Genomic DNA, 25,441 nt, shown 5'->3' on the forward strand with positions numbered 1-25,441 from the left:
CTATGACACTTCGAGATTGAGTCTAATACTAAATTACGTCACCATGACATAAATTTTACCAACATAAACATAAGCATCATGAAAGATCGAGTCTGTTACTATATCATACGATCTTGTACTTTGATCATACGAAACTTGTCGTAAAAAAAAAAAAAAAACTCTAAAACTTTTTACAAAAAAGAAGAAAAAAAGTATTAGGTTTTCTCAATTCATCTTGACGTTTTCAGCTCTTATTTGTATAATCGAGTTTGTTTGTTCTGCTACTTAATCATGTCTATTATGGTCTATGAGCTGCTGAATCCATCTTGGAACCACATTGAGTTTTGTTTGCTCTTACAAGTGTCATTCTATTATCTCAGTTGTCTCGACTTTTTTGTCTAGAATGTTTCTCTAATTGAGTGACCCTACTCTAATATGGTAGTCTATTCCTAACGCCTGCTCATCTCTAATTGCTTGAGCCAGCCCTGTATTGTTATTCCTCGGTGCTTGTTGATCAAGTAATCTGAGTATGCGCCAAAAGAACTTGAAGAATCCAACCGCTCCTTTCCATAACTCAGTATTCAAACTCTAATTGCTCTCTTTCAAAGCATCTTGAGTTTGAGGGATTGTGAAAAGAAAATATATATTGTATATCCGGTTAATAATGAAGGTGTGTATTGTAATTACTAAATATGAGAAGAGTAGGTACAATATCATGTATTTTATGGTAAGTTTGACAAGAATTTACGTCTCTGTGATTTATTTCTTTATTTTTTCATCTGCAATTTGTCCATAAAAGATAAGTCTATATATTCGTATGATCAATGAAAACAGGGAGTCTCATCCGAAAAATATGAGACTCTTCACACAAGGGATGTCACTCAAATCAACTTGTTCCTATCAAGGGTCCGACTCCGATTGCTGGGCGTCTGGCATGGCGTTTGGGAAGTAATTTATTTTAGATTATTTCAATATTTTATTTCAAATGATGTCGTTTTGCAGAATTTTATTTCTTTAGAACCTGCAATGGCGTGTGATATCGGTCTTGCTCTATGTTTATACCTATCCCATCCCAATCAAACAATGAAAAAATTTTACTTGAAAATGTTTGTATTCCCTTTTCAAGGTTTCCTACCTAGCTAGGATTATAGAAAATTAGCATTTGATTGATTTACTAATGATAATGAATAATTATTTCCCGTCGTATTTCTTGTTTAATATTTAAGTTGAACAACTATGGCCGGCTGGCGTCTTCATGTATGGTTGACGTGTTCATAAATGGTGCAAAGAATATGTCCACCGAACGCGTAATGAACGGAGTTTACGGGGTCCTGAGTAGTTGGTATTAGAGGAACGGATATTTTATACGGGAAACGGAAGGAAGAATAACAATGGGTTGGTACATCAAACGAAGGACATGTTTGGGAAACTGTAACGAAAAGGAGCCCATAAGCACTAACTTCACCAACTGATGGAGGCCTGGAGATGAACCCACTGAAGTGTTTGTTTGCTAAAATTTCACATTCTTGAATAATCTGCCTCGACTCAAAAAAGAAAGGTATTGATAAAACCGATACGGCTTGGATGCTAACCCAATCTTGTTGAGCAAGTCCCAATTTCACACTCTTGCATAATCTGCCCCGGCTCAGAAAAGAAAGGTCTTGAGACGAATACGGCTTCGAAGCTAACCCAATCTTGTTGAGCTAGTCCCAATTGGACTGGGCCTATTAGTTAGAGCGAAGGTCACAGGTTGAAAATGCGGAATGGCTACAATATTCCCTCCCTGATTGGATTACAAAAAAACGGTACCAATTCGAATTACTTTTTTTAAGGTATGCGATGGGCACACATAGTAGTAGCGCCCAAATGCAAATTTAATGAAATATCATATATTTTTCAGCTATGCCGAATAATTTCTTGTTAGTTGGAAATATGAAGAAGGAACATATTCTCTAGAATGGAATCAATGAGGATGCCGCCATCAGGTGAGTTTGGATGGTGCGCATGAAGTGCAACTCCACCAGCCCTTTCTCTGATACCGGCAAAAGCTTCTTGCAGCGTTCTCCCCAAATCGTGAAGAAGGCTGATTTAAGGTGCAATGTTAGCTGATCCATTATGTATTATCATGCTGCACCAAGCGGCCCGAAACAACGTAACATGCATGTAAAGCTGGCAATTAAGTTGGGTGGGCAACGAGGGATTAGTGAAACTAGTGTGAGCTCCTATAGTAGGTTGGCATCTTTATTTCTTCTTCCTTGCTTTTTAAATAAAAGGAAAATATATAATGAAACTATTTATCTTCGGTATAAGGGGTCACAATTAATCTTGACCATTGGATGTGAAATTCGGTAGCTGCATTTATTTAATTGACTAAGATCATAGTTCAAAATAAATTTTTTCGAACTTTATAACACATCCATTCTATCAGATTTTATATTAGATAGTTGTAAGTAATTGTGACCTACCTACATGAAAGGTTAAGTGGTATCATTTGTATACGATCCCTTAAATAAAATGGTTTCAGAATTTTGTAACGGTCTTCTCTTATAGGGATCCTCTGTGAGGCTTTAGTTGTGCTTCGTACAAGTATGATGTGGCTATTTTATCTGCTCTCCCCAATCTCGGCTAAAGCATTTATGGTATTTCTCTATATTCAAGGTCACAGTGAATAATTGCCTTCATTTAAGGTAATTAGTGGGTTGCATGTCTGTAATTAATGCGTTCCTTTAACAATATTCTTTTTGTGCATGATGCATGCCTAATGATGATCTTTCAGTTTGCAAAAGTAGGCTTATTATTTGCTTTAAGACTTTCGTCTTTATTGTTTTTTGTCTTGTCATTCTATTATCTCAGTTGTCTCGACTTCTTTGTCTGGAATTTTTCTCTAATTGATAGTGCCTACTCTGATATGGCCGTCTATTCCTGAGGCCTGCTCATCTCTAATTGCTTGAGCCAGCCTTGTATTATATTTCCTCGGTACTTGTGTATCAAGTAATCTGAGTATGCACCAAAAGAACTTGAAGAATCCAACCGCTCCTTTTCATAACTTAGTATTTAAACTCTAACTTATCTCTTTCATAGCATCTTGAGTTTAAGGGATTGTGAAAAGAAAATTTATATTGTATATCTGGTTAATATTGAAGCTGTGTATTGTAATTACTAAATATGAGAAGAGTAGGTACAATATCTTGTATTTAATGGTAAGTTTGACTAGAATTTAGGACTCTGTGATTTATTTCTTTATTTTTTCATCTGCAATTTGTCATAAAAGATAAGTCTATATATTCCTACAATCAATGAAAATAGGGAGTCTCTTCCGAGAAATATGAGGCTCTTCAAACAAGGGATGTCATTCAAATCAATTTGTTCCTATCAAGGGTCCTACTCCGAGTATTGGGCATAAGGCATGGCGTTTGGGAAGTAATTTATTTTAGATTATTTCAATATTTTATTTCAAATGATGTTGTTTTGCAGCATTTTATTTCTTTAGAACCTGCAATGGCGTGTGATTTCATTCTTGCTCTATGTTTATGCCTATCCCATCCCAATCAAACAATGAAAAAATTTTACTTGAAGATGTTTATATTCCCTTTTCTAGGTTACCTACCTAGCTAGGATTATAGAAAATTAGTATTTGATTCATTTACTAATGATAATGAATTATTATTTCCCGTCGTATTTCTTGTTTAATATTTAAATTGAACAATTATGGCCGGCTGGCGTCTTCATGTATGGTTGACATGTTCATAAATGGTGCAAAGAATATGTCCACCGAACGCGTAAGGAACGGAGTTTACGGGGTCCTGAGTTGTTGGTATTAGAGGAACGAATATTTTATACGGGAAACGGAAGGAAGATTGACAATGGGTTGGTACATCAAACGGAGGACGTGTTTGGGAAACTGTAAGGAAAAGTAGCCCATAAGCACTAACTTCACCATCTGATGGAGGCCTGGAGATGAACCCACTGAAGTGTTCGTTTGCTAAAACTTCTCATTCTTGAATAAATCTGCTTCGACTCAGAAAAGAAAGGTCTTGATGAAACCCATACGGCTTGGACGCTAACCCAATCTTGTTGAGCAAGTCCCAATTTCACACTCTTGCATAATCTGCTCCGACTCAGAAAAGAAAGGTCTCGAGACTAATACGGCTTCGACGCCAACCCAATTTTGTTGGACTGGGCCTATTCGTTAGAGCGAAGGTCGCAGGTTGAAAATGCGAAGTGGCTACAATATTCCCTCCCTGACTGGATTACAAAAAAACGGTACCAATTCGAATAACTCTTTTTAAGGTATGCGACGGGCACGCATAGTAGTAGCGCCCAAATGCAAATTTAATGAAATATCGTATATCTTTCAGCTATGGCCGAATAATTTCTTGTTAGTTGGAAATACGAAGAAGGAACATATTCTCTATAATGGAATCATTGAGGATGCCGCCATCGGGTGAGTTTGGATGGTGCGCAGGAAGTGCAACTCCACTAGCCTTTTCTCTGATACCGGCAAAAGCTTCTTGCAGCGTTCTCCCCAAATCGTGAAGAAGGCTGATTTAAGGTGCAATGTTAGCTGAGCCATTATGTATTATTGTGCTGCACCAAACGGCCCGAAGCAAAGTAACATGCATGTAAAGCTGGCCAATAATTTGGGTGGGCAACGAGGGATTAGTGAAACTAGTGTGAGCTCCTATAGTAGGTTGGCATCTTTATTTCTTCTTCCTTGCTTTTTAAATAAAAGGAAAGTATACAATGAAACTATTTATCTTCAGTACAAGGGGTCACAATCAATCGTGACCATTGGATGTGAAATTCGGTGGCTGTATTTATTTAATTGACCAAAATCATAGTTCAAAATATATTTTTTTCAAACTTTATAACGCATCCAATCTATCAGATTTTACATTAGATGGTTATAAATAATTGTGACCTACCTACACCAAAAGTTAAGTGGTATCATTGTATACATTCCCTTAATAAAATGGTTTCATAAAAAATTTTGTAACGGTCTTTTCTTATAGGGATCCTCTGTGAGGCTTTAGTTGTGCTTCCTGCAAATATGATGTGGCTATTTTATCTGCTCTCCCCAATCTCGGCTAAAGCATTTATGGTATTTCTCTATATTCAAGGTCAAAGTGAATAATTGCCTTCATTTAAGGTAACTAGTGGGTTGCATGTCTGTAATTAATGCGTTCCTTTAACAATATTCTTTTTGTGCATGATGCATGCCTAATGATGATCTTTCAGTTTGCAAAAGGAGGCTTATTATTTGCTTTAAGACCACCGTCTTTATTGTTTTTTGTGTTGTGAGTTCATGCAAACGAGAAGATAAGTTCGTTGCTTCATAATTATGTACATATGACTATAATATTGTTATTTTGAGTTCTTGAAGTTTAAATGCGGTTGAAACTCATAGTATTAGCTATGTTTTGTGTTTTATGTTCACTGGTTTCTGCTACTTGAATACAAGCATCACACCTCGATGCCAGTTGTGATGTTATGTTGCCTATTAATAGAATATATTTTAATTCGATTTTTATTTAATGATGTTTGGGAATTATCCCACATTGAAAGATGGATATTCAACTTTGCTATATAAATAGCTATATAATATGATGTGAAGCATACGTGCGGAATCATAGAGGTACCCCTATATGTAATATGTGCCACGTGATTTTGTCGCACGTGTACACGTGATGCTGCGCGAGTGATGTCTTTAGACACAGGCGGTTTCGTGTATTATGCGAGAATCGGTGCCCTACTTCGACTCGTCGACCCAATAATATCCATACACAGCAAACTGCAAAGTTTTTATAGCTCACCATGATTCTTCAACCAGGAAGCTTTTATAGCTCACCATGATTGTTCAACCGGGAAGCTATTGCAGCGTTGCTTGAAAAATTTTTATAGCTCACCATGATTCTTCAACCGAGAAGCTATTGCAGGGTTGCTTGCAAAAGATGAATGGTAAGGAACGGCTTGGGAATCGTACATGAGCTCACCATGATTCTTCAACCGCAGCTATTGCAGGGTTGCAACCGGGAAGCTATTGCAGGGTTGCTTGAAAAGTTTTCATAGCTCACCATGATTCTTCAACCGGGAAGCTATTGCAGGGTTGCTTTCAAAGGATGAATGGAAAGGAACGGCCTGGGAATCGTACATGAAAAGACGGGCTTGGTCCAACCCGTTAAGACTCAATCTGGCTGGTCCAGGCCAGGGTCGGCCCATTAAGAAGTCTCCCTTTTTTTTCCTTTTCTGTTATATCTCTTGGCAGTAAGTCAAAAAAAAAAGAAGCTAAAATACCTTTAGAGAGAAAAAGATAGATTGAGTTTGAATGAGCTTTAGAGAGAGAAAGAGAGATTAGGTTTGTATAGAAAGAGAGAATGGTTTTTAAAGAGAAAAGAGAAATTGGGTTTTTAGACTGAGAGGTTGGATTTTTAGAGAGAATGAATTTTAGAGAAAGAATAGGATATTAGATTTTTAGAGAGAGGGTGGATTTTAGAGAAAAAGAAGGCACTTTTAATGAGATAAATAAAGATTAGGTTTTTAGAGATGAGAAAATGGGCTTTAAATTTTTTAAAATATATTTTATTGTCAATTTACTTTATCTTTTTTTTTTCTGCATACTACAAAATAAAATGAAATTTGAAGAGTGAAGATTTATTAATAAAAAGAAAAAAAAGGCCAGGCCAAGCTTCATTTGACAGGGTCACAATATGTTTCAGGCTTGCCGGGCCAGCCTAGTCTGAAGCAAAATACAGACTTGAAGTCAGCCCCCTCCGGAGGCTCGAGGCGCGGCGCAGACCATTAACAGCCCTACTTGGTTTTGTAATAATTTATGTTAGGCAAGCATTTCTCGAAAGAGTCCTGGATAATAATTTCTAAGATTCCCTAAACTTAAATACCACAAAGTTTTATTTCACACTCACATGGTCTTTTGTATTCTTAGCATTAGCAATCAACTTATGAGCCGCTTGGATATTTTGAAATGCATTTTCAAAAGTATTTTTCTGGGGTGATGGCTCATTTTCGGTGTTTGGGTCAAAATTTTGAGACGAAAAAGTATTTCCTCTAGAAATTATTTTCCTCATTTGAAGCAAAAAGTAAACACATTCATGTCATTGCCTTTACCGTCCTAAATTGATTTTCAGCTAGATTTCCCAGTTACGAGACACCCACTTTATAAAGTATAATCAATTCCCGCAAAACACTGCTATGAATTAAAGACAAGTATGTCACATTTAACTTTTTAAAAAAGGAAGTATCTTAAAGTTTTAGATCAAAAAGTTATATATAATTTTAGAGAGAGAAACTATCTAAAAACAAAACTCTCATAAGAGAAAATATTTCAAATTAAATTTGAGACAAAATATCTTAAAATTTTATCGAGCGAAATCATATAATATTCTAGATATATAAGTAACAAATAATGTTTTAAAAAGAGAAATTATCTCCAATTTTAAGAGCAACAGAGTTATATATATAAATATATATATATATATATATATATATATATATATATATATATATATATATATATATATATATATATAGGGAAAATATGGGATTAGCCCACTAGCTCATAGGAACAAATGAGCCCAATGGCCCAGATTGAATCTGAACCGATCTGACGAACACAGATGTCCAATAGTACTTGAATTTTTTTTTTTTTACATATCCAAATCACTTGAAATTTTAATTATGTGTTCTTCTCCTCAAGGCTCACCTAATGAAAATATAAACAAAAATTATTCCCATAAAATAAAATGACCAAAATACCCCCTGAACATTTTCTGGGGTATTTCGTGAATGTATTTCATATCAAATATTTTTTTGATATTTTTAGAAGATTCACCTATTTTTGAGGAACCCACGCCAAAATTTTAAGTGATTTGGATTTGTAGAAAAACAAACTAAAATTCAAACATTACTGGATATCCGTGATCGTCAGATCGGCCCATATTCAATTTGGGATGTTGGACTTATATATTCATATGAGCTAGTGGTAATCCTATCTTTTCCTATATATATATATTCATTCATATATATATATATATATATATATATACACATATATATATATATATATATATATATATTGACAATATTATATATAATTTTAATATATGTTAATAAAATAAATTTAAAATAAACTATATTATGTATTATATGTAATACAAATATATGTTAATAAAATGACTATAAATTCACTATGTTGTATAGTATATTACATTTTAAGTATTATACATTTATATTTAAATTATTAATATATTTTTATTATACACAATTTATATTTATGGAACATAATATATTTTATTATGTAACACGTTTTATTTACGTAATAGATATTGGGTGTGGTATGTATCAGTGTTCGTAAAATCGAACCAGAACGGTTAAAGGACATGGGCCTAGAAACGATTTAACCAGCCTAACCAGTAAACCTGCTGATTCAACCGCTCTAATCGGACAAGTCCTGAAAGATTAAAAAAATGTTAAAAAAAAAAAAAAAAGATACAAAAAAAAGCTACTAAAATATGTAAAATAAAACAAAAACACACTCAAATGAACTTGAAAATTAATAAAAAAAATAGATTTTAACGAGTCGTTATGTGCCTAGGGGTAATTTTAAAATTTTCTGAAAAGATAAGAAAATATAAAAGTGAATATCAATGAACAAAATCTTTTATACTCTTTACCATAATGTAAATAATATTAAAATAGTGTTAAAAATATCGATCTGACCAACTCTTGTTTTTAAAGAAAAAGATCAATTTTTTTTTTTAAAAAAAAACATGAGTTTTTTTTTTTTTTTATCTTTTTTTTAAAAAGAAAATGATCTTTTTTTTTAAAAGAAAAAATGCGCTTTTTATTTTTTAAAAATATCTTTTTTTTTTAAAAAAATGATCTCTTTTTTCTTAAAAGAAAATGAAGAAAAAACTATGTTATATATAATATAAACCCTTATTCACTGTTACCATCCCACATGGGGAGTGAGGGAGAGAGTAAAAAGAAAAAGGAGGATTAGGGTTAGAGGCGGTGAGCGTCCCCTACCCATCTACAGAGCGCACCAGCACTAGCTTGCAGCATCCTAGCCTGTGGATCATTGGCAGTAAACATGGGCAACATAGTGCGAACCCTAAAAACGAGGTTTGATACTACATCCCTTTCCTCGTCTGAACGTCGCACCAGCAGTAGCTCGCTGCAGCCTGTTGATCACACGATCGGTGAAATAAACGAGAGTTTGGGCACTAGCTCGCAGCAGCTTGTGGGTCAGACGATCGTTGAAATAAACGAGAGTTTTGGTACAGATTCCACACTTCCATTCACTCCATCCCTTTCCTTGTCTTCCTCAACATCTGAAAATCGCACCAGCATTAGCTCGCAGCTGGATTGCACAATCATCATCAACAGGGTGGAAACCCTAAAAAGGTGGTTTGGTGATTCTTGGACCTTTGTGAGGAGCTTGTTTGCATTCCTTTCCTTGACAGCTGAAGTCAACATTGACGACATGGAGGAACTAAAAAGGGAGTTCGAAACTGCTAAGACCTTTCTCATCGGCTTGTTTACTGGGTCCTTTGCGTTTTCTGGTTTGTCGTGGCAGATAGAAAACCAGTATGCTAAGGCTGTTTTTCTCCTTTCCAACTTTGGATGTATCCTCTACTCCGGGGCAGCCATGTGTATGATAATCCGTGGTCCTTACAACAGAAGGACCATTCTACTGGTAAAGCGCAAGATTTGCATTGGTATGGCGATCTTGATCGGGGCCTATCTGGTTTTTGTGCCCAGCCTGCTCCCTGCAAAGTGGATGGTGCCAGCTGTGGTGGCCGTGCTGATTATCAACGCGGTGTTTTCATGGCTAGGCTATTAATTCGGTCAGAGATGTGAGAATTGCTACTTACTTTGCTTTTTATTTTTTTTATTTTTATTTTTTTTGAATGTAAGAATTGCTACTTCCTCATAGATACAAAATCCTTAGTTTAACGGGGACCTTTGCTTTTCTCTTTGTTTTAGGCGTATAAAACTTCTTACCCTTCTCTGACTTTAGTAAGGTGTAGGACAAAGATGGTGCAAAAATCACCTGATTTGGTCTCGCATTCCATAATGTTGGTAATTGAGGCTTTAAAGAGAGTGATTAGGACTTGATTACGATAATTTGGTCTGGAATTACATTTAGAACAATCTTAGAGGGCTTTAAGGTTTATTTAGGTTATCTGGCTGAGTTGAAGTCTTGGGCATTTTCATGGTATTTTTATGAAGTCCCCGGGTTGTTTGTACTCCTCTTAAGGTGTATTGGTCATTACTGGGATAGCGTGCTCCCTAATGTGGTTTCAAGTGTTGCGGGTTTCTACAATTTCCTTAAGATAAAATTCGGCCAAGGGATAGTTATTAGAAAATTGATGGCTTTGCTAGAGAACTTGAAGGGATAAAAGCATAAAAGTAAGTATTATGGACTTTTCAATGCAGCTCAATCCCAAGCTATATTGTCATTGGAAGGCTTCTCTACAATACTTTTCTAAATTGAAGGGTCTTTAGGATAATTAGACGCCTCAAAGTTTTTCCACCAAACTCAAACGGAACATTCTTTGGGCCTATTCAGAAGGAAGAGCTACTGGTACAATTACTAAATCGGTAGAAATGACAAGCAAACTTGATGATTAGTTCCTTCCCTACACCATTTTCAGTCCCTCTACTGATAGTTCTGTCAATTCCATCATTGAGTTGATCAATACATGGCACATAATATGGAACAACTTTACATGTTTGTTGAGACATATAAGCTTGCATGAGAATTACAATCAGCCAATGGCTCGATAATTTTTTCAGGTGAAATGTAATGTCAAAGTCGAGCTCATGGTACACCCTCTGATGGAGGATATAGAGAACGAGCGCAAGGTTTGGAAACCAAAAATTTTCCACAATACAACCCTACTCCTTAATTACACAATTTTCATCCACACATATGGCTGCAAACCTCTCATTTCCTCACAAAAAATCACTCAAAATAAAACAAATAGCACATTAAGTTGGTCCTAAGATAGTTCCCACTCTATATGACACTAGGAAAATGTGTCTAACACTAAATTACATCACCATGGCAAAAGATCCAACAACATAAACATAAGCCTCAAAAAACATATACTTGAATCATACAAATTTTAATTACAAACTCTGATATGCACAATCTCCACTTACATAAACAAGAATGAAATGTGTGTACTACAATAGGAAGCAGATTAAAGAGATCATATAGCCGGTCTATTGGAAAATCGTTGAGTGAAAAAGGGGCAAATGATAGTAAAATTTCATAAATATAGAAGCTTGACCTCTTCTTGTTTTTGGATACTAAGGAGTGCTATCACAAGACGATAGTTGACCCCTCCGATGCTATAATTGGTGTGCATAAAATTTCAGAAATATAAAATATCTAATTTGGCCTTTCATATCTTAATGTTAGTCATTGAGGCTTTACAGAGAGTGATTAGGACTATCATTACGATAATTTGGTCTGGAATTCCGCTCAGGGCTATCTTAGAGGGATTTAAGTTTATTTAGGTTGTCTGGGTAAGTTGAAGTCTTGCGCATTGCCATGGTTTTTGTAGGAAGTTCCCAGGTTGTATGTACTCCTCTTGAGGTGCATTGGGCATTACCGAGATAATGTGCTCCGTAATGTTGTTTCAAGTATTGCGGGTTTGTACAATTTCCCAAAGATATAATTAGGCCAAGGGATAGTTATTATATATCTATGGCTTTGCTAGAGATCTTGAAGGGATAAAAGCATAAATGTAAGTATTCTTGAATTTCAATGTAGCTCAATCCCAAGTTGTATTTTGATCGGATGGGTTCATTACAATCCTTTTCTCAATTGAAGGGTTTCTAGAATAACTAAATGCCTCAAATTTTTTCCACCAAACTCAAAATGAAACATTCTACTTGTTGACAACACTATAGGCCTATTCGGACTATCAGTGGTGAGAGTACGATAAGTAAATCCGCCGAAATGACAATGAAATATCAAGATTAGTTCTTACCCTAGACTACTTTCAGTCCCTCTACTGAAGGTTTTGTCAATTGCATCATTGAGTTGATGAATCCTTGGCACATAAACAAATTTTATGTTTTTTTAGCCATGTAAGCTTGCATGAGCATTGTAATAATCTAATGGATCTATACTTTTGTGAGCGGAACCGTAATGCCAATGGAGAGTTCATGAAACACACTTTGACGGAGGGTATAGAGGACGAGCGCAAGGTTTGCAAACAAAAAATTTTCCACAATACAACTCAAAACTGCTCCTTAATTACACAATTTTCATCCACACATATGGCTGCAATTCACTCATTTTCTCATAAAAAATAACTCGAAATAAAACAAAATAACACTTTGAGTTGGTCGTAAGATAGTTCCTACTCTATATGACACTGCAAAATTGTGTCTAACATCAAATTACATCTCCATGGCATAAGATCCAATAAAATAAACATAAGCCTCTTTAAACATATTCTTGAGTATACAAATTTGAATTACAGACTCAGATATGCTCAATCTCCACTTACATAAACATGAACGAAATGTGTGTACTTGGTGTCATAGCATAGGAAGCAGATTCAAGAGATCATATAGCCGGTGTATTGGAAAATCATCTGGTCAAAAAGGGGTAAAATTTAGTAAAATTTCACTAATATAGAAGCTTGATCCCTTCTTGTTATTGGGTACAAAGGAGTGCTATCTCAAGACGATAGTTGCCTCCCTCAGATGCTGTAATTGGTATGCAGAAAATTTCATAAATATAGAATTTTAGATTTGGCCTCTGATTTCATAATGTTGGTCATTGAGGCTGTAAAGAGAGTGATTAGGGTATCACTATGATAATTTAGTCTGGAATTACATTCAGAGCAATCATAGTGGGCTTTAGGATTTATTTAGGTTATCTGGTAGAGTTGAAGTCTTGGGCATTTCCATAGTTTTTTTAGGAATTTCCAGGGTTGTATGTACTCCTCTTAAGGTGAATTGGCCATTACCAGGATAGTGTGCTCCCTAATGTGGTTACAAGTGCTGTGGGTTTCAATAATTTCGCTAAGATAAAATTTGGCCAAGGGATAGTTATTAGAGTATTGATGGCTTTGCTAGAGATCTTAAAGGGATAAAAGCGTACCAGTAAGTATTCTGGACTTTAAATGTAGCTTAATCCCAAGCGGTATTGTGATCGGATGGCTTCTTTACAATTATTTTGTCAATTGAAGAGTCTCTAGGATAACTAAATGCTTCAAATTTTTGCCACCAAACTCAAAATGGAATATTCTTTTCATTGACAACCCTATCAGCCTATTCGGACGAGCATAGGTGCTGGTATGATTAGTAAATCTTCCGAAATGACAACCAAACTTGTTGACTAGTTCCTACCCTAGACTACATTCAGTTCCACTACTGAAAGTTCTGTCAATCGTGTCTTTGATTTGATTAATCCATGGCACATAATGTGGAACAATTTTACATGTTTGTTGAGCCATGTATGCTTGCATGAGAATTATAATCAGGTAGTGGCTATATACTTTTGTGAGCTGAAACGTAATGCCAATGACGAGCTCAAGATACACTTTCTGAAGGAGGGTATAGAGGACGAGCACAAGGTGTGGAAACCAAAAATTCTCTACAATACAACCCAAAAGTGCTCCTTAATTACAAAATTTTCATCTGCACATATGGCTGCAAATCTCTCATTTCCTCACAAAAAATCAGTCAAAGTAAAACAAATAACGGTTTGAGTTGGTCCTAAGAGAGTTCCCAATCTGTATGACACTGGAAAATTGTGTTTAACAATAAATTACATATCCATGACATAAGATCCAACAACATAAACATAAGCCTCACAAAACATATACTTGAATAATACAAGTTTGAATTACAGACTCATATATGCTCAATCTCCACTTACATAAACATAAACGTACCATAGGAAGCAGATTAAAGAGATCATATGGTCGGTGTATTGGAAAATCGTCGGGTGAAAAGGGGGCAAAAGAGAGTAAAATTTCATCAATATAGAAGCCCGATCACTTCTTGTTTAAGGGTACAAAGGAGTGCTATCAAATTACGATAGTTGCGCCCCTCAGATGCTGTAATTGGTGTGCATAAAATTTCATAAATATAGAATATCATATTTGGTCTCCGATTTTGTAATGTTGGTCTTTGAGGCTTTAAAGAGAATGATTAGGATATCATTACGATAATTTGGCCAACGTTTAGAGCAACCTTAGAGGGCTTTAATATTTATTTAGGTTATCTGGTTGAGTAGAAGTCTTCGGCATTTCCTTGGGAAGTTCTCAGGTTGTATGTACTCATCTTAAGGAGAAATAGCCATTACCGGGATAGCGTGCTCCCTAACGTGGTTTCTAGTGTTACGGCTTTCTACAAGTTTGCTCTGAGCAAATTAGGCCAAGCGATAGTGTTTAGAGTATCGATGGCTTTGCTAGAGATCTTGAAGGGATAAAAGCGTAAAAGTAAGTATTCTGAACATTGAATGTAGCTCAATCCCTAGCTGTATTGTGAACAGATGGCCTCTTTACAATCCTTTTTTCACTTGAAGGGTCTCTAGGATAACTAAATGCCTCAAATTTTTGCCACAAAACTTAAAATGGAACATTCTTTTTGTTAACAATACTATTAGCTTATTCGGACGAGAAGAGGTGCTAGTACGATTAGTAAATCGGCTGAAATGACAACAAAACTTGATGACTAGTTTTTACCCTAGACTACTTTCAATCCCTTTATTGAAAGTTCTGTCAATTGCGTCATTGAGTTGATCAATCCTTGGCACATAATATGGGGCAAATTTACATGTTTGTTGAGCCATATAAGCTTGCATGTGAATTATAATCAGCTAGGGGCTCTATACTTTGTAAGCTGAAACATAATGTCAATGACGAGCTCATGATACATCCTCTGACGGAGGGTATGGAGGACGAGCGCAAGGTGTGGACACAAAAAATTCTCCATAATACAACCAAAAAGTTCTCCTTAATTACACAATTTTCATCCACACATATGGCTGTAAGTCTCTCATTTCGAGGCATAAAATCGCTAAAAAAAAAATAAATAACACTTTGAGTTGGTCCTAAGATAGTTCCCAGTTTATATGACTTTGGGAAATTGTGTGTTACACCAAATTACATTACCATGACATAAGATCCAACAACATGAAAATAAGCCTCACAAAACATATACTGGAATATTACAAATTTTAATTACAGACTCAGATATGCTCAATCTCCACTTACATAAACATGAATGAAATTTGTGTACTTGGTGTAATACCATACAAAGCACAATAAAGAGGTCATAGAGCCGGTGTATTGGAAAAACGTCAGGTGAAAAGGGGCAAAAGGTTGTAAAATTTCAAAAATTTTAAAATGGAAAATTGTAAATCGGTAATTACCCTAGTACAATGCATGATGAATGAAAGATACGATGATTCTAGAGTGGATGACACTTATTTTAAAAGCTTGGTTGGAAGCTTGCGCTACCTGACATTTACTCAACTAGATATTTGGTGTTGAGTGGGCTTAATCAGTCGTTATTTAGAATCCCCTTATAAAACTTACTTGACATCAGCCAAAAGAATTCTTCGCTGGGCACACTGGATTATGAATTGTTCTATTCTCATTCAAATAAACTCAAGATTGCTGGTTATTGTAATATAGATTAGAGAGGTGACCAATATGATAGCAAAAGTACAATAGGTTTTGTGTTTCATATTGGAAATACAACATTTACTTAGTGTTCAAAGAAGCAACCAATTGTTGCTCTGTCCACATGTAATGCCTAATATGTTTCAGCAACTTCATGTGTATGTCATGCTATTTGGCTATGGAATGTGCTAACAAATTTGCTAGTACCAAAAGATGGCCCATCAATGATCAAACTCCACAACAAATTAGCAATAGCATTGTCAAAAAGTCCAGTAATTTATGGAAGGAGCAAAGATATAGATATAAGATTTCATTCCATTCGAGAATATCTATAGAATAATGATGTTTACAAATCAAAAGAATAAGTAGCAGACATTTTGACAAAGCTACTAGAAACTGAAACATTTTGTCTCCTAGGAATACTACTTGGAAAGAGAGTGAAAAATTAATGGGGTATGTTATAATATTAATTTGTCCTCCACCGCCAAATGTTATTTCTATCTCTAGATCTCTCTCACTGACTTTCTCACTTCTCTACTATTCTGCAGCCTTCCACCTCCTCTCCAACAAAACACCTACTAGAAGACTAGTCAATAGCAGTTAGAACCTTGTAGACTATCAAGATAAGATTCTCAAGAAATGAGTGGCGGTTATTATAGGAGGCTAGGACCATATTAGTTGATTGTACTTCAGTTTTGTTTACTAATTCTAATGCAATAGTGGAAATTTTTTTTATTCATTACATCTTCCTATTTATTCATTTGTGCCAAAGATTTTGTTATTCTATATTTAGAAATTTTTTCCGCAACAAATTTCTTTCACATATGCCCACTACACAATCTTGTGTATCTCTCTTTCTCTCTCTCTCTCTCTCTCTAAAGTACAGCAGCATAATATCTACATCCCTTGAGAATTCACCTCTATAGGAATATCTAGAATCTCATAGATAGTGACACTACAATTTATATTTCTTGAGTGACACTATAATATATATCTCTAAGGAATAAACATGCTGATACTTGTTCAGTACTCTTACTGTCACCAATTACAAGGCAAACACAAGTAACACAAATTACTCGTTCGAGCGCAAAATGGTTTACATTTTAAACTCTCAAACACTTTTGAAAGAACTTCTTATTTCTAAATTGAAGGATAAGGCTGTGAAATTTGTGGCACAAAGTGTCCAAATTTCCTCTATATTGTTCTTAGTTCACCAACTCAGCGCATGTGATTGACATTTGATTTGGTAGGGGTTATGGAATTGCAAATACAGTCAATACACTGACTTGATGATGATTTGAATCAAATCTTATCCATGCAAAGTGGAGGGAAATTTCAGAGTGTTTAGATCCTAAACCCATTCTTGTAATTAGGTTGGGAGAGAGAGGATGAGGAAACACTCTCCCAATCCTGTCTTAGCATGGGTTTAAATTTAGCCTTTCTTAGGCTCATGCTCTCATCGACCAAGTTCACTCGGGCTCTACAGAGTTATACGGCTCAGGTAGGGCCATGAGTCCTTAGCCCAAATGGAGTACTAGTACCTTGCCGTCTAAAATCACACGCCCTTCTCTCTAACTGACTTTTCCTTTCCGAGCTTTCTTTGTCCTTCGAAAGACACCCTATTCTACAAGGCCGGTTCATAAGAGTTCTCCAATGTTGCTCAATAATTTGTGCACCTCAGTTTGATTCTTGTAATTAAAGTCTAGCATTAGGTTGTCGATGTCACTAATCTTTCGCTCTTATAATCGAACTCCAGTAGTAGGTTGCAGACATCACTAAGTTATGTGATAACAACAGCATGAGAGTAGTTGTCAGAAGGGCTAAAAAAACGAAGATATGGACATTTAGTTTGTGATCCAGTTTTTCTGTTTATATGGTCTCTGGATCAAATTGACTTGATTCAGTGAGTCTCATAGATACTTTTGTTGTGTGACATGTTTTTCACCCATGTGACCTAACTGCTAACAACAGGAACATAACGGGAAAAGAGACCTTGAAATTTAATTCACTTGAAAGCTTGAAGGGAATAACCAACAACTTATCCAATAATCAGAACATATTCTCTAGTAACTAGCTTAGGAAACAGCAACTGACTAAAGGTTTGAAATCATCCAAGGGTCTGCATCCTGTTTTTGAGGTCATGGTACAAACTGAAGAAAAAAAAGAGCATTGTCGGATTGATGTCTGGACAATGTTCGTCGTGGCAAATGATGACTTCCATTAAAGTCGGATATTATGTACGACACCATTTTGATGACCAGGCCACTTCAAATCCAAGGATGTATGCAAAATGGCGGCAAAAAGTGTCTTTGGTGTATGTTCAATTGACAATGATGACTTCCATTAAAGTCGGATATTATGTACGACACCATTTTGATGACCAGGCCACTTCAAATCCAAGGATGTATGCAAAATGGCGGCAAAAAGTGTCTTTGGTGTATGTTCAATTGACATTCTATAGATGCAGGTGACCTCGTGCTCTAAAATTTCTAGAACCAAAGTTCTTGCATTTAGTGGTGTTTGTCAATAAAATCCATCGGCAAAACATGAGAAACAGGCATTGGTGTTATAGTGCTTAGCTTACAATTTCTGAGACGGCCTACGAAATAGTAATTGTGATACAAGGAGCTGAATGTTCTGATTCATGGAAGTTGAAAGTGTTAAGATAGACTTTTATTGTTCCGCAGGTATAGAGTTGCTTAAAAAAAAACTTAAAAAAATAAACAAAGTGCAAAGCGCATGGTCGTTAATTAGTGATTAGAACTTGTAATATCTACTAAACCACATTCTAATAGACAAAGTGATTTCCAACAATTTCCTGCTGACTTGTAATTACATAGAAAAATGTCTTGGATATTAATTTAAGAAAAAAAAAAAAAAAAAGTTCAGTATTCTTTCTCCATCTATCTGCATGATGTAGAACTTGAAAAAGAAACGAAGGTATATTTTTATTTTTAAAATCCTAGAATATGATTTCATTCTTTTGTTGTTCTTTCTTCCTTTCTTTCTTTTTTTTTTTTTTTTTTTGGTTATTTTTTGTTGCATGATTATTTCTACTACATAAGGTCCGTATTTAAATATTTCCATTGTTCCTATTAAAGCAAAGGACATCTCCAAGAATGCATTGCTAGTACGTTCATCTATATAACAAAGACATTACTCTATATGTATGTGTCCATTTGGGTGTTTGTGTGTGTGTGAGTACTTTGTATGTACATGTCAACCTCAAAACATGTTGTGTTTGTGAACTTTGTTGAGAATATGATGAAATACTTTCTTTCTCACATGCAGATTCTTAAAAATGGTTTTTTAGAACATCATGTTCTTGCATTATGGTGTTTTTCTTTCGGTTGGTTATGATGCATTTGTGCCTTTGTAAGACTGTAAGCTATCAGGTTCTTATAAATTGTTTGCTAAAACATCATGTTGTTACCTTATGGCATTTTGGCTTTAGTTGGATATGATGCATCTGTGCCTTTTGAACGCATAAAGCTACCAGATTCTTATAAATGGTTTGCTTGAACATCATGTTCTTGTCTCATGGCATTTTGTTTGATGATGCAGTAGACTGTATTTTTGTTTGATGATGCTTGGGTACCTGCTGAGAAGGCTTCCTAAGGCCTAGAGTGACACTATAATATATATCTCTAAAGAATAAACATGCTGATACCTGTTCAGTACTCTTGCTGTCACCAAGTATAGGACAAACTCAAAGTCACACAAATTATTAGTTTTAGCCCAAAATGGTTTAAATTTTAACACCTAAAACACTCTTAAAAAACTTCCTGTTTCTAATTTGAAGGATAAGGCTGTGAAATTTGTGGCACAAGGTGTCCAAATTTCATTTATATTGTTCATAGTTCACATCCGCATCACATGTGATTAATACTTGATTTGATAGGTATTATGGAAAGGCTAATAGAATCAACACACTGACATGATGATGATTTGAATCAAATTTTTTCCATGCAAAGTGGAGGGAAATTTCAGAGTGTTGAGGTCGTAAACTTATTCTTGTAGTTAAGTTGGGAGAGAGAGGATGAGGAAAGACCCTCCCAATCCTGGCTTAGCATGGGTTTCTATTTAGCCATAGGCTTGTACACTACACGGCCAAGTTCACTCGGGCTCTACGGAGTTATTCAGCTCAGGTAGGGCCATGAGTCTTGAGCCGAAATTGAGTACTTGTACCTTGCCTTTTAAAATCACACGCCCTTCTCTCTTCCTAACTTTTCCTTTTTCCCAGGTTTCTTTGTCCTTGGAAGGACGCCCCATCCTACTTGGCAGGTCCAGAAGAGTTCTTCAATGATGCTTAATGATTTGTGCATCTCAGTTTCATCATTGTAATTAAACTGTAACATTAGGTTGTAGATATCACTATGCTTTGGTTCTCGTAATCGAAGTCCAGCAATAGGTTGCAGACATCACTAAGTTATGTGATAACAAGAGCATGAGAGCAGTAGTCAGAAGGGGAAAACAGAATGAAAAAAGTATTCGATCCGAGAGATGGACATTCAGTTTGTAATCCAGTTTTTCTGTTTATATAGTCTCTGCATCAAATTGACTTGATTCAGTGAGTCTCATGGTTGCTTTTGTTGTGTGACATCGTTTTCACCCAAGTGAACTAACTGTTAAGAACAAGAACATAACAGGAAATGAGACCTTGAAATTCAACTCACTTGCAAGCTTGAGGGAAATAACCCACAACTTTTCCAATAATCAGAACATATTTTCTAGTAACTACTGTAGGAAACCACAACTGACTAATGGTTTGAAATCATCCACCACGGGTCTCCATTTTGTTTTGTTGGTCGTAATACAAACTAAAGAAACCAAGAAGCATTGTAGGATTGATGTCGGGATTGATGTCGGGATAACGTTTGTGGTGGCATATAATGACTACAATTAAAGTCAGATATTGTGTACGACACCATTTTGAATATCAGGCCAATTTATATCGAAGGATGCATGCATAATGGCAACAAAAATTTGTCTTTCGAGTAAGCTCAATTGACATTCTATATATGAAGGCGACCTAAGCGACTGATTCTTCAAATCCCGGTCACAGGAGTTCTTGAAGCGAAGGCCAATCGAGCTTACGTGAGGGACCGAAGTTGACCCGTTACACTCGTAGTTTCTGTGAACTGAAATGAGGCTTGCGATCACATTCAGTTTCACCAGCCATGCATGAGAATATGCTTCATCAATCACACCTCTCTCGATTCTACTTCTCTTTGTCCATTGCACCACATGCAGAAGCGACGGGAAGTAAAGACCATTAGGTTTTTTCCTTATGGCTCTGGCAAAAGAGCTCGTCCTTCCATTGCCCTCGCCATACTAAAAATAGTTCCTCCTCTTAGGAAGACTTCTTGTTACCGCTCCAAGTAGTATCTTCCTTGCTACTCCCTCTGCCACCACTCTCTATCCTCAGCCAACGTTTAAGACAAATAGCCTTTTTACTTGAGCGAACTGATATGATAGCATGTCCTTCCTTGATCTAGCTGATAGGAGTGCATAGCGTAAAATTGAATTGACTGATTAATAAGCCAAAAGGTAGTACTCAAAGGGTAGCGTAACAAAGGACCGGTCATTGAGAGGCTTGTCAGTCTTTCCAGAGTATAGAGATAACCAATTAGACTGTACTCTCTTTTGAGCTTTGACCATCAACTAAATATGCTAAGATAGGCTTTTATTGTTCAGCATGTTTAGAGTTGCTTAAAAACAAAATTGAAAAACTAAACAAGTGGCAAAGCTCATCGTTCTTAATTAGTGATTAGAACTTGCATTTTCTACTAAGTGACATTCTAGTAAACAAAATGATTTCCAGTAGATTTGTAATTGAATCGAAGAATGTCTTGGATATTAATTTTCAGAAAAAAGCAGTTTAGTATTCTTTCTCCATTTATCTTCATGATGTAGAACTTGTAAAAGAAACACAGGTATGTCTTTCTTTTTAAACTCTTGGAATATGATTTCTTTCTTTTGTTGTTCTTTTTCTTTTTTTTGCATGATTATTTCGATTGCATGAGGATCCATACCTAATATTTCTATTGTTCTTAGTAAACCAAAAGGCATCTGCTAGAAAGCATTGCAAATATCTATATCTACATCTACATAAGGAAAAACTTACTATATGGGTGTGTCCTTTTGCGTGTTTGTGTGTATGAGTATTATGTACGTACACGTCAATTTGAACACGAATTGTGCTTGTGAAATTTGTTGAGAATCTGATTAAATGTTTTCTTTCTCATGTGCAGATTCTTATAAATGGTTTGTTGGAAAATCATTTTCTCACCTGTTGTCATTTTGGTTCCTGTTGGTTATGATGCATCTGTGCCTTTCTAAGTCTTTAAGCTACCAAAATCTTATAAATTTTTTGCTAGAACATAATGTTGTTGCCTTATGGAATTTTGGTTTCAGTTGGATACGATAAATCTGTGCCTATCTAGAACTGTAAGCTACCAGATTCTTATAAATGGTTTGCTTGAACTTCATGTTCTAGCTATATGGCGTTTTGGTTTCGGTTGGATATGATGCATCTGTGCCTTTCTAATATTTTAAACTAAATACTTTAAGCTACTTGATTTTTTGGGAGTTTGTTCTTGCATTCTTCTTGCCAATTCTCATGGTTGAGACAATATTTTTGTTTGATGATGCTTGGGTACCTGCTGAGAAGGCCGCCAAAGGCCATCCACTTTTCCAAAAATATTTTGTTGAATTAGATAGAATCATTAGAAATGTTGGTGATCTCTCTCAACTTAAAGTCCTCTTCGACCTACCAGATTATTGCCAATTTGGTCATGCTAATGTCTTGTAGCTCACTTCACTTCAATTTGGATGTGACTTGGATGATTCCAAGCTTACTCTCCCCTGCTGCGCTGTTTGTGTTGATGTTTTATGGACATTTTGTTGAAATTTTTTTGGATAAGGCTTTGTTACCACAGAGTGTGATTTTTAAAATCACGGACTCACTCGCCTTTAGAGATAATCACGAACTCAAGGCTTTTTCCACATATATATCATGTCATAGGTTATGTACAATTACATATACTGGTTGCATCCGCAGGTTGCACATATCTCATTACAGGATGCCCATATATAGGTGTCTACAACTGTTATGCAACTACTCATAACTCACAACCCGTGACTCACATCTATATAAGGAAAAGGCACATGCTAGAATGCATTACAAATATCTACATCTATAAAAGGAAAAACTTACTATATGGGTGTGTCCTTTTGCATGTTTGTGTGTATGAGTATTATGTACGTACACGTCAGTCTGAATTGTGTTTGTGAAATTTGTTGAGAATCTGATTAAATGTTTTCTCTCTCTTGTGCAGATTCTTATAAATGGTTTGTTGGAAAATCATGTTCTCACCTGATGTCATTTTGGTTCCTGTTGGTTATGATGCATCTGTGCCTTTCTAAGTCTTTAAGCTACCAAAATCTTATTAATTTTTTGCTAGAACATAATGTTGTTGCCTTATGGAATTTTCGTTTCAGTTGGATGTGATGAATCTGTGCCTTTCTAAGACTGTAAGCTACCAGATTCTTATAAATGCTTTGCTTGAACTTCATGTTCTAGCTATATGGCGTTTTGGTTTCGGTTGGATATGATGCATCTGTGCCTTTATAATATTTTAAGCTTAATACTTTAAGCTGCTTCATTTTTTGGGAGTTTGTTTTTGCTATCTTGCTAATTGTCATGGTTGAGACTGTATTTTTGTTTGATGATGCTCGGGTACCTGCTGAGAAGGCCGCAGAAGGCCATCCACTTTTCCAAAAATATTTTGTTGAATTAGATAGCATCATTAGAAATATTGGTGATCTCTCTCGACTTAAAGTCCTCTTCGACCTACCAGATTATGGCCAATTCGGTCATTCTAATGTCTTGTAACTCAATTCGGTTCAGTTTGGATGTGACTTGTATGAGTCCAAGCTTACTCATCCCTGCTGCGCAGTTTGTGTTGAAGTTTTATGGACATTTTGTTGAATGTTTTTTGCATAAGCTCTGTTACCACTGAGTGTTATTTTTAAACGCACGAACGCACTCTCTTTTGGAGAAAATCACAAACTCAAGACTTTTTCCACATATATATTATGTCACAAGTTACGTAAAATTACATATACTCGTTGCATCCGCAGGTTGCACATATCTCATTACATGATGGCCATATATAGGTGTCTACAACTGCTACGCAACTACCCATAACTCAGAACCCATGACTCACATCTATATAAGGAAGAGGCATCATCTAGAATGCATTGCAAATATCTACATCTAATTAAGGAAAAATTTACGATATGGGTGTGTCCTTTTGCGTGTTTGTGTGTATGAGTATTATGTATGTACATGTCAATCTGAACACGAATTGTGTTTGTGAAATTTGTTGGGAATCTGATTAAATATTTCTTTTTCATGTGCAGATTCTTATAAATGGGTTGTTGGAACATCATGTTCCCACCTGATGGCGTTTTGGTTTCTGTTGGTTATGATGCATCTGTGCCTTTCTAAAACTTTAAGCTACCAGATTCTTATAAATTGTTTGCTCGAACATCATGTTGTTGCCTTATGGCGTTTTTGTTTCTGTTGGATATGATGAATCTCTGCATTTCTAGGACTTTAAGCTGCCAGATTCTTATAAATGGTTTGCTTGAACATCATGTTCTTGCGGTACAACGTTTTTGTTTCGGTTGGATATAATGCATCTGAGCCTTTCTAATATTTTAAGCTAAATACTTTAAGCTGCTTGATTTTTTGGGAGTTTGTTTTTGCATTCTTCTTGCCAATTGTCAAGGTTGAGACTGTAGTTTTGTTTGATGATGCTTGGGTACCTGCTGAGAAGGCCGCCAAAGCCCATCCACTTTTCCATAAATATTTTGTTGAATTAGAAAGCATCATTAGAAATATTGGTGATTTCTCTAGACTTAAAGTCCTCTACGACCTACCAGATTATTGCCAATTTGGTCATGCTAATGTCTTGTAGCTCACTTCGCTTCAGTTTGGATGTGACTTGGATGAGTCCAAGCTTACTCACCCCTGCTGTGCAATTTGTGTTGAAGTTTTATGGACATTTTGTTGAAAGTTTTTTGGATAAGGCTCTATTACCACTGAGTGTTATTTTTAAAATCACGGACGCACTTGCTTTTTGAGATAATCAAAAACTCAAGGCTTTTTCCACATATATATCATGTCACAGGTTATGTACAATTACATATATTGTTTGCATCCACAGGTTGCATATATGGATATCAATATAATATGAAATCAGTAAAAAACATAAAAAACTTGTCTCTAAATATTTAAAACTGTAGGGATAGTTACAGAAGCTACATAAGGAGTCGTTTTGATACCTAGAAATATATTGTCTTTAAATATTTTACTAGCATAATACAATAATACATAATACATAATACATTAATTGCAAATGGATTGTTACTGTTTGGGTATTATTTAGATGCAACCTGGCGAATACATTACTACTGTTTAGGTTGTATTTAGAAGCAAATGCGATTGGAAATGGCCAAAATATGGAGATCGCAGAGATTTACAAAGCTACTGATGCTACATGAAAAATCAAAGCCAAAGAGGATGAAAAATCAGAGCACCACAAAGAAACAAGGGCACATAAGAGAGAGAAACCTTGATAAGAAACCAAAACAGGTGAAAAAGAAACCAAAAACCAAAATCTCCATCATTTATAGATAATTTACGCCCAAAAAGAAAAGAAAAAAAAATGGAGAGAGAATCTCAAGTATAGGAAATGCGAAGGCCTTGCAGGCTC

General features: G+C 35.6%; 1 long non-coding RNA gene across 13 annotated transcripts; it reads left to right on the forward strand.

Moving 5' to 3' along the window:
• Positions 1-1,123: 1,123 nt before the first annotated feature.
• On the forward strand, positions 1,124-24,317 carry LOC110008370 (uncharacterized). 13 transcript variants are annotated; one of them, XR_016055383.1, is made up of 7 exons: positions 1,126-1,784; positions 1,880-2,666; positions 3,741-4,242; positions 4,338-4,669; positions 4,992-5,128; positions 6,696-9,851; positions 24,084-24,317. It is a non-coding gene; the product is annotated as an uncharacterized LOC110008370 (long non-coding RNA). The 13 variants fall into 13 exon arrangements; XR_016055384.1 differs by having other exon boundaries at positions 4,992-5,080; XR_016055385.1 differs by having other exon boundaries at positions 4,338-4,652; positions 4,992-9,851.
• The last annotated feature ends 1,124 nt before the right edge of the window (positions 24,318-25,441 follow it).

The sequence above is a fragment of the Amborella trichopoda genome, chromosome 5, assembly GCF_054954075.1.
Source record: "Amborella trichopoda isolate Santa Cruz 75 chromosome 5, AtrichopodaSantaCruz75HAP2 v2.0, whole genome shotgun sequence".
Lineage (NCBI taxonomy): Eukaryota > Viridiplantae > Streptophyta > Magnoliopsida > Amborellales > Amborellaceae > Amborella > Amborella trichopoda.